Source organism: Lolium rigidum, chromosome 3, assembly GCF_022539505.1.
Source record: "Lolium rigidum isolate FL_2022 chromosome 3, APGP_CSIRO_Lrig_0.1, whole genome shotgun sequence".
Classification (NCBI taxonomy): Eukaryota; Viridiplantae; Streptophyta; class Magnoliopsida; order Poales; family Poaceae; genus Lolium; species Lolium rigidum.
The window spans coordinates 380,942,360-380,959,592 of record NC_061510.1 but is presented as its reverse complement, the minus strand read 5'-3'; the positions used below and the strand labels follow the sequence as shown (position 1 = coordinate 380,959,592).

Here is a 17,233-nt window from a genome sequence, read left to right as displayed (position 1 = left end):
CTCAAGCATCGTGCTTAGGGCCGTTCTTAGGTTTCATAGGAGGCGTGGCAGCTTTCTTGCCACCCTTCTTGAATTTTCCCTTAGACTTGCCCCTGTTTCTTGAAACCGGTGGTCTTGTTGACCATCAACACTTGGTGCTCTTTCTTGATCTCAATCTCGAGCAGCTTTTAGCATGCCAAAGAGTTCAGGTAACTCCTTGTTCATGTTCTCGCATATTGTAGTTCATCACAAAGTTCTTGTAACTTGGTGGCAAGTGATTGAAGGACACGATTAATCCCCAGTCCGTTAGGAATCACTATTCCCAAGTCACCGAGTTTCTTCGCATGCCCGGTCATGGCGAGCATGTGCTCACTAATGGAGCTGCCTTCTTCCATCATACAGCTGAAGAAATGTTTCGATGCTTCATAGCATTCCACGGCCGCATGAGTCTCAAAAATAGCTTTCAGCTCATTCATCAACTCATGAGGATCGTGGTGCTCAAAACGTTTTTGAAGATCGGATTCCGGATCGCATAGGATGGCACACTGAACTTGAGAGTACCGAGTTTTCCGAGTCTCGTAAACAGCTTTTATTTCATCGGTTTCAGCTTCTGCAGGAGGGTCACCTAGCGGTGCATCAAGCACATATTGCAGATTTCCGCCAGAGAGGAAGATCCTCACATGACGGAACCAGTCGGTGAAGTTGCTACCGTTGCTCTTAAGCTTTTCTTTCTCTAGGAACTGGTTAAAATTGATTGGGGACGCCATCTCTACAACATATATTTGCAATAGTTTAGACTAAGTTTATGACAAATTGAGTTCAAATTTTAATTCAACATAATTAAAAATCTAGGTAAACTCCCACTCAAAACAATATCCCTCGCATTGTCTTAGTGATCACACGAACCAAATCCATCGCACCTCAAATCGATCATCACGAGAAAAGGTGTAATTTCAATGGCGAACACTCAAAGTGTTCATCATATCAATCATATGATTCATGCTCTACCTTTCGGTATCACGTGTTCCGAGACCATGTCCGTACATGCTAGGCTCGTCAAGGCCACCTTAGTATCCGCATGTGCAAAACTGTCTTGCACCCGTTGTATGTACTTATCGAATCTATCACACCCGATCATCACGAGATGCTTCGAAACGATAAGACTTGATAACGGTGCTACTAAGGATGAACACTTTATTATCTTGAGATTTTAGTGAGGGATCATCTTATAATGCTACCATCGCGATCTAAGCAAAATAAGATGCATAAAAGGATTAACATCACATGCAGTTCATATGTGATATGATATGGCCCTTTTGTCTTTGCGCCTTTGATCTTCATCTCCAAAGCACGGACATGATCTCCATCATCTTCGGGCATGATCTCCATCATCGTCGGCGAAGCACCAAGGTCAATGGCGCCGTCTTCATGATTGTCCTCCATGTAGCAACTATTACAACTACTTTGAAATACTACTCAACATGAAATTTAAAGACAACCATAAGGCTCCCGCCGGTTGCCACAATACAATAATGATCATCTCATACATATTCATCATCACATTATGGCCATATCACATCACCAAACCCTGCAAAAACAAGTTAGACGCTCTCTAATTTGGTTTGCATATTTTACGTGGTTTAGGGTTTTCGATATAGATCTAATCTACCTACGAACATGAACCACAACGTTGATACTAATGTTGTCAATAGAAGAGTAAATTGAATCTTTACTATAGTAGGAGAGACAGACACCCGCAAAGCCTCTTATGCAATACAAGTTGCATGTCGAACGAGGAACAAGTCTCATGAACGCGGTCATGTAAAGTTAGTCCGAGCCGCTTCATCCCACTATGCCATAAAGATGCAAAGTACTCAACTAAAGATAACAAGAGCATCAACGCCCACAAACCATTGTGTTCTACTCGTGCAACCATCTATGCATAGACCTGGCTCTGATACCACGGTAGGATAACGTAGCATAGAAAACAAAAATTTTCCTACCGCAAACACGCAATCCAAGCCAAGATGCAATCTAGAAGACGGTAGCAACGAGGGGGTATCGAGTCTCACCCTTGAAGAGATTCCAAAGCCTACAAGATGAGGCTCTTGTTGCTGCGGTAGACGTTCACTTGCCGCTTGCAAAAGCGCGTAGAAGATCTTGATCACGATCGGTTCCGGCGCCACGAACGGGCAGCACCTCCGTACTCGGTCACACGTTCGGTTGTTGATGAAGACGACGTCCACCTCCCCGTTCCAGCAGGCAGCGGAAGTAGTAGCTCCTCTTGAATCCGACAAAGACGACGGCGTGGTGTCGGTGGCGGTGAAGAAGTCCGGCGGAGCTTCGCTAAACTACGCGGACTATATGGAGGAGAAGGGGGCAGCTAGGGTTTGGGAGGGGTGGCCGGCCACTCTATGGGGGCGGCCAGCTTGTGGTCTTGGGGTGGCCGGCCCCCTCCCTTGGCCCCTCATTATATAGGTGGATCCCAAGTGTTGGTGTCCAAGTCTTCGAATAAGACCCGAAACCAAAACCTTTCCATAAGAGGGGAAACCTAGCCCAACTAGGACTCCCACCCAAAGGGTGGGATTTCCACCTCCCATGTGGGGTGGCCGGCCCCCTATGGTGGAGTCCACTTGGGACTCCACCCCATCTAGGGCTGGCCGGCCATGGAGGTGGAGTCCCATGTGGACTCCACCTTCCTTGGTGGTTTCTTCCGGACTTTTCTAGAACCTTCTAGAACCTTCCATAGAACCTTCCGCGACATTTTATTCACATAAAATGACATCCTATATATGAATCTTATTCTCCGTACCATTCCGGAACTCCTCGTGATGTCCGGGATCATATCCGGGACTTCGAACAAATATTCCAACTCCATTCCATATTCAAGAACTACCATTTCAACATCCAACTTTAAGTGTGTCACCCTACGGTTCGAGAACTATGCGGACATGGTTGAGTACTCACTCCGACCAATAACCAATAGCGGGATCTGGAGATCCATAATGGCTCCCACATATTCAACGATGACTTTAGTGATTGAATGAACCATTCACATACATTACCAATTCCCTTTGTCTCGCGATATTTTACTTGTCCGAGGTTTGATCTTCGGTATCACTCTATACCTTGTTCAACCTCGTCTCCTGACAAGTACTCTTTACTCGCACCGTGGTATGTGGTCTCTTATGAACTCATTCATATGCTTGCAAGACATTAGACGACATTCCACCGAGAGGGCCCGGAGTATATCTATCCGTCATCGGGATGGACAAATCCCACTCGTTGATCCATATGCCTCAACTCATACTTTCCGGATACTTAATCCCACCTTTATAGCCACCCATTTACGCAGGGGTGTTTGGTGTAATCAAAGTACCTTTCCGGTATAAGTGATTTACATGATCTCATGGTCATAAGGACTAGGTAACTATGTATCGAAAGCTTATAGCAAATAACTTAATGACGAGATCTTATGCTACGCTTAATTGGGTGTGTCCATTATATCATTCACACAATGATATAACCTTGTTATTAATAACATCCAATGTTCATGATTATGAAACTAATCATCCATTAATCAACAAGCTAGTTTAAGAGGCATACTAGGGACTTCTTGTTTGTCTACATATCACACATGTACTAATGTTTCTGTTAATACAATTCTAGCATGATATATAAACATTTATCATAAACATAAAGATATAAATAATAACCACTTTATTATTGCCTCTAGGGCATATCTCCTTCACATTCATCCCGGAAGCACAAAAATGTACCAAGATCTTCGACAAAGGTTTTGGTGGACTCGTATGAAACGGGAAATTGCCAAATTTGTTGCCGAGTGTGACACTTGCTGCCGTGTGAAGGCAGAGCACCGACGACCAGCGGGTATGCTTCAGCCCTTGCCTATTCCCGAGTGGAAATGGGAAGAAATCGGCATGGACCTCATTGTTGGGCTACCAAAAACACAAAAGGGGCATGATGCCATTTGGGTGGTTGTGGACCGCCTATCAAAGGTGGCACACTTCATACCGGTCAAGACCACATACAAGGTAAGCCAATTGGTGGAGTTATACATAGCTCGCATTGTTTGCCTCCATGGAGTTCCGAAAAGGATTGTTTCCGATCGGGGTTCACAATTCACAAATCGTTTTTGGAAGGCCTTGCATGAGGCTATGGGAACTCGTCTTTCCTTTAGCACTGCATACCATCCTCAAACAGGAGGCCAAACTGAAAGGACAAATCAAATACTTGAAGATATGTTGAGGGCATGCATTCTGTCTTTTGGTGCCAATTGGGAGAAATCTTTACCATATGCTGAGTTTTCCTATAACAATGGCTATCAATCAAGCCTTGGGATGTCACCATTTGAGGCATTGTATGGGAGGAGATGCAGAACACCATTGAACTGGTCTGAGACCGGAGAAAGGCAACTTTTCGGGCCTGATTTGATAAAAGAGGCCGAGGAGCAGGTCCGAGTCATTCGCGACCGACTTCGTGCAGCCCAATCTCGTCAAAAGAGTTACTCTGATCCCAAGCATCGGGATGTGACTTATGAACCAGGAGAGAAGGCATACCTACGGGTCACTCCATTCAAAGGAACACATCGGTTTCAAGTCACAGGCATATTAGCTCCGCGCTACATCGGGCCATACAAGATTCTTGCAAGGCGAGGTGCGGTAGCTTATGAGTTGGAGTTGCCTTCCTCGCTGTCCACCGTGCACAATGTATTCCATGTCTCCCAACTAAGGAAGTGCCCAGCCCCAACCGAAGAGGTTCGAGCCGAAGATCTCAACTTGAAGGAAGATCTCACATATCAGGAGCATCCGATTCGCATACTTGAGGAAGCTGAAAGGAAAACTCGTCGCCGCAACCTCAAGTTTCTAAAAGTTCAGTGGAGCAACCATACCGAGAAGGAAGCCACTTGGGAACGAGAAGATCTTTTGCAAGCGGAATACCCATCTCTCTTCTCTAACCGTTAGGAATCTCGGGACGAGATTCTTTTAAGGGTGGTAAGTTTTGTAATGACCCAATCTGTAGAAACCTTTTTTTAAAAAAAAACTTGTTTATCATCATGTAATATTTTGCTGTTCATCTCATATCATCATGACATCTAGTTGCATGGTAAAATCCCGTACAACTCAATTTTCTCATATGTGCTTAACCAGTCATCACATCAAATCTTGCAAAGGACTTGTCCTAAAATCCTTGACCTGGCAATTTACCTAGTTTCCATATGTGTCCCTTAACACCAATGTTCCTTTTTAAAATTCTGGGAAAGTTTTTTTGTATTTTTACTACTTGATAAATCTTCTTTTGCAAATAGTGCCAGAACTCTAATTTACTGGTTTGGTGATGTTTCTTTCAAAGAAATTTATGAAACTCCTTATTTGGAGCTAATACGTCAGCTAGCAACTCCAGTAAAACAAAACAATTGAGTATTATTTCACCTACCTGTATTTTAAATCCACACTTTTTCTAGCCAATCTAAATTTATATTCAAAACTGCTATCAAAACATCTTATAAAAACGAATCTGGAAACTTTCACAGTGGTACTGAATCCTAGTTTTTAGTTTGGAGGTTTGATCCTTAGACTAATATTTTTCTACAGCTAAGAGCTTTTCTTTACCACAAATACAAGGGAAAAAAAAGGGGTTCCGTTCTTCTGCAGGAGACGAACGCCCCGTGGCTCTCCTGGAGCAACTCTCCCCCAAAACTGCGCCAACAAATCCGCCTCAATCCACCTGCAAACTGAGTTGAATTGAGTTTTTCCTCGATCGGGAACGAGTGGCCGTGCTGGACGCCGACATGCACGCCGTTCAGGCGCCTCCGTGACCTCCCCGTCGTTCTGGTGAGCCTCAAACGCATCCAACATGGCTCTGAGTTTCTACTAGTCTTCTCCTTTCCTCACCGGTGTTCTCTCCGGTCGTTTCTTGCAGTGAAGTGCGACTGTGGTACGTGTCCGTCGTCCCGGCTTCAGCAGCACGCCGCCGGACTCTGGACCGCCTACCTCGATTCCGACCTCCCCTGTCCCTACTGGCAACAGAGGAGAGATCCTAGAGCACGAGTGTCTTCCTAAACAACTACGGGTCCCTGTCTCCTCTTCCTTGATCTCACGGCCCGTCATCGCATTTGCTGCCGAGGCTGTCCTTGACGGAGCTCCCTCGCCGATCTGTTCTGCCGAGCCGAATTAAACTCAAGGACGAGCTAGGTGAGTTTAAGACCCAGTTGCATGTTTTCCTGCTCCATTTAGTGGCTTGTCTGTTACCTCGCGTGCCGGTGTCATGCGAACCGATGACACGCATACCGCTGCTGCCCCTCCGGAGAGTTTTGATGGATGTTACCTTCCCGAGACGTGCGCTAGGTACCCAGTTTGGTAATGCAAGAAACGGCAAGCGTTTTGGTTTAGAAAATCACTAGAATTGATCAATCTCTGAATTCCTGCTCGCATAACTGAAGTACAAAACTGCACGAACGAAACAGCCTCATGTTCTTCTATCCAGAGAAATCACTAGCTATCTTCACTTGTAAAAATTCTAGGAAAATAACCAAACCTCCAAATGAGATGAACTTTATATGTAAATTCGTGTTTGGAATGCACTATTTACTAGAAGTATGTTTTATGTCGCTATCAGTTACCAAATAAATAAATTTATTGAGTTATTAGAGCCCCTAAAATTACTCTACTCGACCTTAGAAAATTCATAACTTGAATTGCAGTAACTCAAAATCATTTGGTTGCTGTTCAGTAGCTTCATATTTCATTATGTCAGGGCCGTACGTGCATTTCATAATTGTTTCGTTTGGTTCTACTTCATTTATTGATTGTTTCTCTCGAATGTCGTTTCCGGGCATTGTTGTCGTTATTATTGGTAGAGTCCGGCAACGAGGAGTACTACGAGGGTGACACCTCTCGGCACTGTGGACGTTGATCAGCAAGGCAAGCATCACCTTGTTGAATTCTTATCCCTCCCTTTATTAATTTGTGATGCTCTAATTCTTCATTATTATCATCATCAATTCCTTGCTATCTGGGTTGCGCATCTTGTTTGTCATAGATATTCCTGATGCTTATATCATGCCTAGGAATTACTTGATGTTCATGATCAGTGGGTCATGCCATTAATTTTGACTAATCAAATATGAAACATAATAAGTGAGATGTGAGCGCCGAGGATTCATGCCAATCGATGGTTGTTTGTCGGGTGGTTAGCCCGCTTACACCATTGTCGTTGGATATTTCCTTTCACCCACGGTGGGAGTGTTGGGGTCGATGGCATGCGTTAGTCACAGGCGGCCACCTCTGACTAAACTGACCATCGAGACTCTCCTGCGTCGGAATTGGGTGGCTAGCCCGGTTCCGACCAAAGTAAATTGAGGGTTTTGGGCGGGTAGCCCAAACCTTGTTGAACATAAATTGTTGGTTCTTGTACCTTGTTTGGTTCTGGTATGGTTTAGTGGTACCATGTGTTGCTCATGGTGAACTTGGTTCATCTCCATGAAAACTGTTGATTATGTTACATCATGTTGCTATTTTTTTTATGCCATGCCATTTCTATATTCATGACTTCCTGTTATTTACATTCTTCAAAATGTATAAGTCTTGCGAGTACGAAAGTACTCATTGGAATTCCAAACCCCAAAATTTTTGCAGGTGAGCCTAGCCTAGGTGACTACTTTGACTCCGGTTTCGTGGGTGACGCCTAGTGATTTGTTTCACCCGGTTGGCTTTACGATCCGGCTGTGGTTGTTGAGATTGCGGGGCTGCCATCTTGATCTTTTGTTTATCGTTTCTGCTGCGGCTTTCTTTCTTAGATAGACATAAAAGTCTCTTGTGTGTGTGTGTTTTTTCTATCTTTGTTCTCTTGTAAGAGACACCAAGTATGTGTATCTGTAATCCTCCCTTTAGAGCTTGTGTTGTGGTATCCAATTTGTTTAAATGTGCCATGCACCATGCGTCTATCATGTGAAGTGCATGGTCTGTGTTCTTGGGTGTGGGCTTCACTTATATGTAACTGGATGGTCTTTGCAAGACGACTTTTCCCTCATACCTACACTTGAAGGCCACACACTTGAATAGTACGGTTCCAGGATTTCCTTCAACTCTTCAGGTGATGCAACCTGACTACGGTTCATTGTGTCCCTTTTGAGTTGATTTAAAATCCTGGGCCATGACACTTTGTCATTACATGAATTTGTAGCCACAAAATGGGTCACACATCTGTTACAACATGCTAGAAATAAAGTATCATTCTAGTAGTAATAATATTAAGAAGTTGTTTCCCTATGACCAAATAAAATTATATAGTGCACATACCGGGCTTCGTATAAGAATCAAAGTATTGGTACCATGGGTCGCAAGGTCATAAGTGATTTCCATTCCAGAGTTGCCAGATCCAATGACCAACACGCTCTTACCGGAGAAGCTCTTGCCTGACTTGTATCTTGACGAGTGGATGGCCTCACCCAGGAAACTGTGAAGTCCGGCGATCTCTGGATTATTCTCTGCACTATTCTCACCACTCGCCACAACAAGGAATTTTTCAATAAAATTTATTGTCGTGCCCTCCGCAATGTCGCAAGGCACGATGGACCAACACTTCTTATCATTGTCATATGTGGATGACTCAATGCTAGTGAGATACTTGAGTTGAATATCAAAGCGCTCCATATAGTCATCTGTACTTGACAAACAAGGCTTTTGGTATGTATGTTGGCGCATCAGCTGGGTATGACATGTGTGGTAACTCACAGAACTCCTTTGCAAGATGCAGCTTAGCGGTCGTATGCGCGTTTGCGCCAAAGAGACGTGTTGCAGTCCTCACGCTCGAGAATGACATAAGGAATGGAGAATTGGGTAAGGCACGCTGCTGTTATGAGACCTGCTAGACCAGCACCAACAATCAACACGATGACATTATCCATTCCGAAGACAAGATTTGATGAAGTTGTGGGATAGTGTGTGGTGGTAGGCTAGGAGACTTAGAACAAGAAGGGGTATTTGTTTGCTTGTTGGCCGCATGAATCTTTGGAAGAAATAACTGCATATGACTATATGAGGCATATGTATATGCTTTGTAAATTTCCGTACTTGTTCAGTTCTGTGACTAGGTTCAGATCAAGGGACGCAGAAGAAGGTAAAAATTAATTGACGCATATTACCTACTCTATCTTGTTCCTCTAGAAATAGGGATGTTATAAATATCATTTTTGTTGTGAAGTCAACCTGGTACGGAATAGGTATGAAACACAATCTTGATGGCTTACAATCTTGATGGCTTACAGTTTTTGTACACCATATCTATGTATAGTTGATTTGTGTTTCCTTGCTTTTCTGTCGTCATCAATGAAAATACTCATATGATATATCATCCTCATCCAAACGTTTATTACCTTTCCAGTACCTGGTATGATAAGGACGAGTCAATGTTTCTAAACATTTTAACCCCAAAAAAAAGTTTCTCAAAAATGTATTTATAGACATGATATTATTTATTACCCTACTACCACTGCCATGATATAGCATGGAGATTAAAGTGCATGATGTGCATCTTCGCTTGACAGCAAACTATCTCTACATAGGTATTGCCATGGCGGTGCAACTGGACTATTCTACCACGTTAGAATAAGACTTCTCATGATTGTCCCTGATATTTTTGTTACATTTGAATTGTTTAAATGTAAGAAAAAAATATTTTGATGAACTTGTGTGTCTTTAGCTGATATAAAAATTATATTACAAAAAACATACATATATTGCTTGTGTCAAAGTTTAAATTATATTTCCTTCACTTAAAAAAGTAACTTAAATTGCTTCAAAAAAAATCTGAAATAACACAGAGGGGCATATTGGAATGTATAAAGCCATCACACAAAAAGTCAGACCAATGTTAGAAATGTAGATCCTTGCACTATCATTTTGGTGTCAACGTGAGTAATGTGATATGAAAACTGTCACCTCACCTTGGTTCAAACCTTGATTATAATGTACAAAACTCATTTGAATTTGAATTTTTTGTAACATCTCTCAACATGATAATAAGCACCTATGATTTGTTTCAAAAAATCGAGGAATTTAAGGTACTCTAAATAGTGAAGAGATAAAACAATTAAATTTAACGACAAGCAAAAAAGTATATTTTGGGGCCATAATTTTATGAGTAACTGAAAATGCACAATTTTGTCTGAATATAAAATTTATTTTAAATTTGGACACAAATAAAGACAGCAAAAAAATGAATGAATTAACCCAAATAAACTTATTCTAATGGTTTGTTCTTGGAAAATTGTCACAGAAGCAGGGGCACCTCGAAACCATATGGAGGGTTTCTTATGTGAGACGTCACAGCCAGGGGCGGAGCCCAATGGGCTCAACCACATGCATTAGGGTCCAGAATTTTTTTGCTTGTATTTGAGACCAAAAAGGCCCTGGGCATCACCTTAGCTCACTAAGAGTGCATCAGGGAAGCCCATTTTTCTCAGCCGAAGGAAGAGTTTCTTGAAGATGCATCAGGGTGAAAGAAAGTCCAGCTCCTCCCCGGTCACAGCTAAGTCGCGCCGCCTATAAAAACATGTTCGTACATTATTCCTTGCAGATATTTCCAATTCTAGTCAGAGGTTCTTGGCGGTGGACGGCACGCCTAAGTTCTTAGCGGCCACATCTATTCCGGCTACCAGAGCAATTGTCCATGGCCGACCAACCTCTATATCTCTCGCAGTCTCTCGTTGCTCACCGGATTAGGCGTGGGCTAGCCATGGATTGTGTCCTGGCAGCTAGTGTAGAGTGTTGGAAGTCCAAAGCTGCACTAGTCTACTAGGACACCGGTCCATTGCCAGCACACTCCCCAATATCTTTTTTCATGGCGGTGGTTCTTCTCCACGACGGTGTGACCTTGGAGGTAGGGAGCGGTGGCGGCGGCCAGATTCAGATAGATCTGGCCTCTACCATTGCTCCTACCTTCTAGGTTAATTAAGTTTATTCTGTTGATTTTTATGGTCAGGGCCATCAGAATAGGATGTAAGTACATGTGTCGATCTCCATCCTAGGACTGTCACGAGTCTAAATATTGTTCCGATGTCTATTTGCATGGTAGTGGCCATGTGATCTCTCTCGGAATCCAGGGATTAGCCCAAACTCTAATATTTGTGCATTTCCCCACCCTCCATATCATGCCCTCCTTCAATAAACTTACACCTTTAAGGATACTTCTCCACATGCAGCTTATACCTTGCACTGGTTCAGCATTGAGAACCGGCCCTTGAGGAAAATACTTGGCTCAAGACATCTGCACACAATGACACAAAGACTCCGGCACTTGGATTAACCTCCAAGCTTGTCGAGCTAACATAGCCAAATTGAACGATTGAAGATCTCTGAATCCTATCCCACCAAACCTCTTAGGTTGCTTCATTTTGTCCTAGCCAACCAAGTGCATTCAATACTCCTTAGCATGTTGGTTCCACTGATACATGCAAATGGGGCTACTAATGTTGTCACACGGGGGTTTTTGTAATATCAATGGATGCCATTGTGTAGGTACGGATTGCTTGGGCCACTGCCTTAATAAGAATCTCTCTCCCACTCTTGGACATAAATCTCTCCTTCCATCATGCGTTTGATCCAGAACTTTTTCTTGACACAGCGAGGTTTTGATCTCCCCAAAAAGGATGAGAGGCCAAGGTACTTGCCCCCTGCACTTATGCTTGCAACCCCAGAGTATGCTGAGTCTCTTGTCTTATATCTTGTCGAGCATTAACAATAAACATGACGGAGGACTTCTCCTGATTTATCTGCTGCCCATAACAAACCTCACAGTCTTGAGGATATTATTCACATCTTGTGCACCACCTCCGTGTGTCTCAATAAGTAGTAGTCAATCATTCGTGAACAACAAACGATTAATAGCAAGCGCCACAGGGCAGATGTGGATGCCTCGAATTCGCCCCGAATCTTCAACATTGTGTAGCAGAACAGAGAAACCTTCAATTCCCCACATATCAAGAGAAGATATGGAGAAATTGGATCACCTTGCCTTAGTCCTCTCCCAGGGACCACAACATCAGTGACTTCTCCATTTATACGAAATTTCTAATCGACAGTACTCACACACTTTCTAATAAGTTGCACGACACAACACAATCCAAACTTTAGCAGCATCCCTTCCATAAAGGGCCATTCCATCCGATCATACGCCTTACTCATGTCTAGCTTCAACTTTGCATAGCTAGCAGCCCCAGACCTCTTATTCTTCATAAAATGTGTCAGTTCGTAAGCAAGGATGGTATTATCAGCAATCGATCTTCCGGACACAAAGGCACCCTTATTTGGGGAGATGACCTCATACAGAATAACTTTAAGATGGTTGACAATAACCTTTGGTATAAGTTTGTAGACCACATTACATAGGCTAATTGCAAGTCTTTAAATTTTCTGGGTTGTGAACCTTTGGGATGAACACTACTATTGTTTCATTCCGTACTTCTGGTATACTGCCACCTTGTAACACTTGCAACACCTCGTGTACCAAACTATCACCAAATAGTTCCCAAAATCTCTAATAGAACAGTGATGGCATCCCATCGGGCCCACGTGCCTTCAGATCACCAATACTCTACAACACATCTTTAATTTCATCAGCTTTAAACTCGCACATGAGCTCGACATTCATATCCTTAGTGACTTTAGGTGTAACATGTTGAAGCACACGATTGAGGCAATAACACTAGTAGAAAAATGGCCATCCATCTAAGCCATAAATACCGGTTCCCTTACGAACCGGTACGAAAGGGGGCATTCGTACCGGTTCCATGCATGGGAAATCTATACCGGTTCGTAAGGGCCCTTTTATACCGGTTCGTGTTACGAACCGGTATGAAAGGGTTTGAGCCCAGTTTCCAGGCGGAGGTGGGGCCAGGGCTGCACCTTTAGTACCGGTTCATCTAAGGAACCGGTACTAAAGGGTCCGCACCCTTTATCAGCGCGCCACAGCGCGCCCGACCCCCTGCATATCTCATTCTCCTTCTCCTCCTCTCACATTTCCAAATATTTTGCACCTCTCACACTCCAATAATCTTCATTTTTCTCCACCATTTTAACAAGATTAACGACATACATCTATCCAAGGGTTAGCAATATCATCCTTCCTTCCGGCGTTCCTAATTTAGCTCATTTCTTTGGTACTTTTTACTCGTACTATTTTTCTAGTGCTAGCAAGGTGTTCGATGAAATGCCTAAGTTAGGGATTTTATTTTTTTTATATGGAATTTGAGCTGAAATTAAGGTATGTTTTGTAGGTTTTAATTAGTATCATCCCGTCCTCACCGCCGTCGATCGCCAGCGTCGTCCCCTAGCCGGCACGGTACCACCTCGGTGAGCCTCTTTTTTTTTTATAATTTTTTTTTAGTTTTATGTGATGAACTTGAATATTAATTAAGTTGGTCACTCATATATCCACGATGTTGTGTACTTAATGATTTTTGATATACATATAAAATGCAGATGAGTCGACAATGGATGTACGGTGACCGGTGCCATCCCGAGTTCATTAATGGCATGCATTATTTTCTCAACGTGGCTGAGGCAAACATGCGGTCGAATGGTTTCATGTATTGTCCATGTAGTTCATGTAAGAATATGAAGGATTACTCTACCTCAAAGACCCTTCACGTCCACCTGCTGGAGAACGGTTTCATGCCCAGCTATAATTGTTGGACCAAGCATGGAGAAAGAGGGGTTATATTGGAAGACAACAAAGAAGAAGAAGATAGTGACAACTATCCCTTATTCACTGAAGACGGTGATAGTAGAATGGGGGAAGACGAAGCTGAAGAAGAGCCCATTTTCGATGAGCCGATTTTTGATGACCCGGATGACGATTTGGGTCGGGCCATTCTTGATGCGAAGATGAACTGCGGAAATGAAAAGGAGAGGTTGAAGTTGGAGAAAATGTTAGAGGATCACAACAAACTATTGTACCCAAATTGCGAGAATGGTCAGAAAAAGCTGGGTACCACGCTGGAATTGCTTGCAGTGGAAGGCGAGAGAATGGTACTTCGACAAGGGATTTGAAAAGTTGCTGAAAATAATAAAGAAGATGCTTCCAGGGGAGAACGTATTGCCCTCTACTACGTACGAAGCAAAGAAGGTTGTCCGCCCTCTAGGATTAGAGGTGCGGAAGATACATGCATGCATCAATGATCGCATCCTCTACCGCGGGGAGTACGAGAATTTGAATGCATGCCCCGTATGTAGTGCATTGAGGTATAAGATCAGGCGAGATGACCCCGGCGATGTTGAGGGCGAGTCCACCCCCGGGAAGAGGGTTCTCGCGAAGGTGATGTGGTATGCTCCTATAATACCACGGTTGAAACGTTTGTTCCAGAACAAAGAGCATGCCAAGTTGTTGCGATGGCACAAAGAGGACCGTAAGAAAGATTTGATGCTGAGACACCCCGCAGACGGGTCGCAGTGGAGAAAAATCGACAGAGAGTTCAAGTCATTTTCAGATGACGCAAGGAACTTAAGATTTGGTCTAAGTACAGATGGCTTTAATCCTTTCGGCGAGCAGAGCTCCAGTCATAGCACATGGCCAGTGACTCTATGTATCTATAACCTTCCTCCTTGGTTGTGCATGAAGCGGAAGTTCATTATGATGCCAGTGCTCATCCAGGGCCCGAAGCAACTCGGCAACGACATTGATGTGTACATGAGGCCATTGGTTGAAGAACTTTTAGAGTTGTGGCGTGACGAAGGTGTACCTATGTGGGATGAGCGCGAACAAAAGGAATTTAACCTACGAGCGTTGTTATTTGTAACCATCAATTATTGGCCTGCTCTTGGTAACATTTCAGGGCAGTCAAACAAGGGATACAATGCATGCACACACTGTTTAGGTGAGACTGACGATAATTATTTGGGAAACAAGAATGTGTACACAGGGCATCGTCGATTTCTTCCAAAACAACATCACGTAAGAAAGAGAGGAAAGCATTTCGGAGGTGAGGCAGATAACCGAACGAAGCCTACCCGCCCTATCGGGGAAGTTATATATGATATGGTCAAGGATTTAAAAGTGATCTTTGGAAAGGGTCCCGGCGGACAATCTGTTCCGCATGATGTTGACGGACACGTACCCATGTGGAAGAAGAAGTCGATATTTTGGGAGCTACCCTACTGGAAATTCTTAGAGGTTCACTCTGCAATCGACGTGATGCACGTGACGAAAAATCTTTGCGTGAACCTGCTAAACTTCTTGGGCGTGTATGGGAAGACAAAAGATACACCGGATGCACGGCAGGACCAGACAAAGTATCCACGAAGGAAACAACCTGAATCCAGAGAAGTATCAAGGTCCTGCCAGCTACGCTCTTACCAAAGAGGAGAAGGAGATCTTTTTTGAAGTCCAGAGTAGCATCAAGGTCCCGTCTGGCTTCTCGTCGAATATAAAGGGAATAATAAACATGTCAGAGAAAAAGTTTCAAAACCTAAAGTCTCATGACTGCCACGTGATTATGACACAATTACTTCCAGCTTGCATTGAGGGGGCTTCGCCGGAAAATGTTCGAGTACCCATTGTGAAGCTATGTGCGTTCCTCAATGCAATTTCTCGAAGGTGATCGATCCACTTACTCTACAAAATTTACGGAAGGATGTGGTCCAATGTCTAGTCAGCTTTGAGTTGGTGTTCCCACCATCCTTCTTCAATATTATGACACATCTCCTAGTTCACCCGGTCGAAGAGATTGGCGTTCTCGGTCCTGTATTTCTACACAACATGTTCCCCTTTGAGAGATTCATGGGAGTCTTAAAGAAGTACGTTCATAACCGTGCTAGGCCGGAAGGAAGCATCTCCAAGGGCTATGGAACAGAGGAGGTCATTGAGTTTTGTGTTGACTTTATTCTCGACCTTAAGCCGATCGGTGTTCCCGAATCGCGCTATGAGGGGAGACTGCGTGGAAAAGGCACGCTAGGAAAGAAATCAACAACGTGTATGGACCGACATTCTTTCACTCAAGCACACTACACAGTTCTACATAATTCCATCTTGGTGGCTCCGTACAAAGAGGAACACAAGGATATCTTACGCTCTAAATACCCGGAGCAACGTGAAGATTGGATTGCTGGAGAACACATGAAGACTTTCGGCGGTTGGTTGCAAACACGTCTCATGAATGTCATTGATGACGAGCAGCTGTACTTGTTGGCCAAGCAACCATCTTCGACTATATCGACTTTTCAAGGGTACGAGATTAATGGGAACACATTTTACACGTTCGCCCAAGACAAAAAGAGCACCAACCAAAACAGTGGTGTCCGCTTTGATGCAGAAGATGACAATGGGAACAAGGTCACATATTATGGGTGCATAGAGGAGATATGGGAAATTGACTATGGACCTAATTTCAAGGTCCCTTTGTTCCGGTGCAAATGGTTCAACCTCAAAGACGGAGTACAGTTAGACCCGCAGTACGGAATGACTACAGTGGATCTCAAGAATCTAGGGTACGACACCGAACCATTCGTCCTAGCCAGTGAGGTGGCTCAGGTTTTTTATGTGAAGGACATGTCTAGCAAACCGAAAAAAAAGAAAAGAAAGGCAAGAGGACACATCATACGATGAGCCAAAGCGGCACATAGTTCTTTCAGGAAAAAGAAACATCGTGGGAGTAGAGGACAAGACAGACATGTCAGAAGATTATAATAAGTTTGATGATATTCCACCCTTCAAGGTAAAAATTGACCCAAGCATCATCTTAAATAATGAAGATTGTCCATGGTTGCGTCGCAGTCAGAAGAAAGGCAAACAATGATTGTCCATGATGACGGCGACTACGACGACTACAATGGTGACTACTACAGGGCTAGGCACGAGTATGACTGAATGACTCCAACAGTAGAATCTGGCCATGTATCTTTAATTTTCAGTTAAGCTATGTACTTTTAATTCGAGTTCAATCGTAATAAAATTTTATTCCCGCCCTTTCTTTCCCGCCTTTTTTCTCCCACGCGCGGCGTTGTGGCGGGAAAGTTTCCCGCGCGGACGACGGGAGTAAAGAAAAGAAATAGAAAACAAAAAAGAAAAATAAGAAATAGAAAAAGAAATAGAAAAAGAAATAGAAAAGAAAAGAAAAAGAAACAGAAAAGAAAAAGAAAAGAAAAAGAAACAGTAAATAAGTGTTGCCTGCCAAAACCCACCGGCGAGCATCGACGAGCAACACGGAGAGCCGGGAGGCTCCCAGGACTGCTGGTGG

At 43.5% G+C, this 17,233-nt stretch overlaps 1 pseudogene; it reads left to right on the top strand.

The window, feature by feature from the left end:
* The first annotated feature begins 3,920 nt into the window (after positions 1–3,920).
* LOC124697526 lies at positions 3,921–16,792 on the top strand (annotated as a pseudogene).
* Positions 16,793–17,233: the final 441 nt, after the last annotated feature.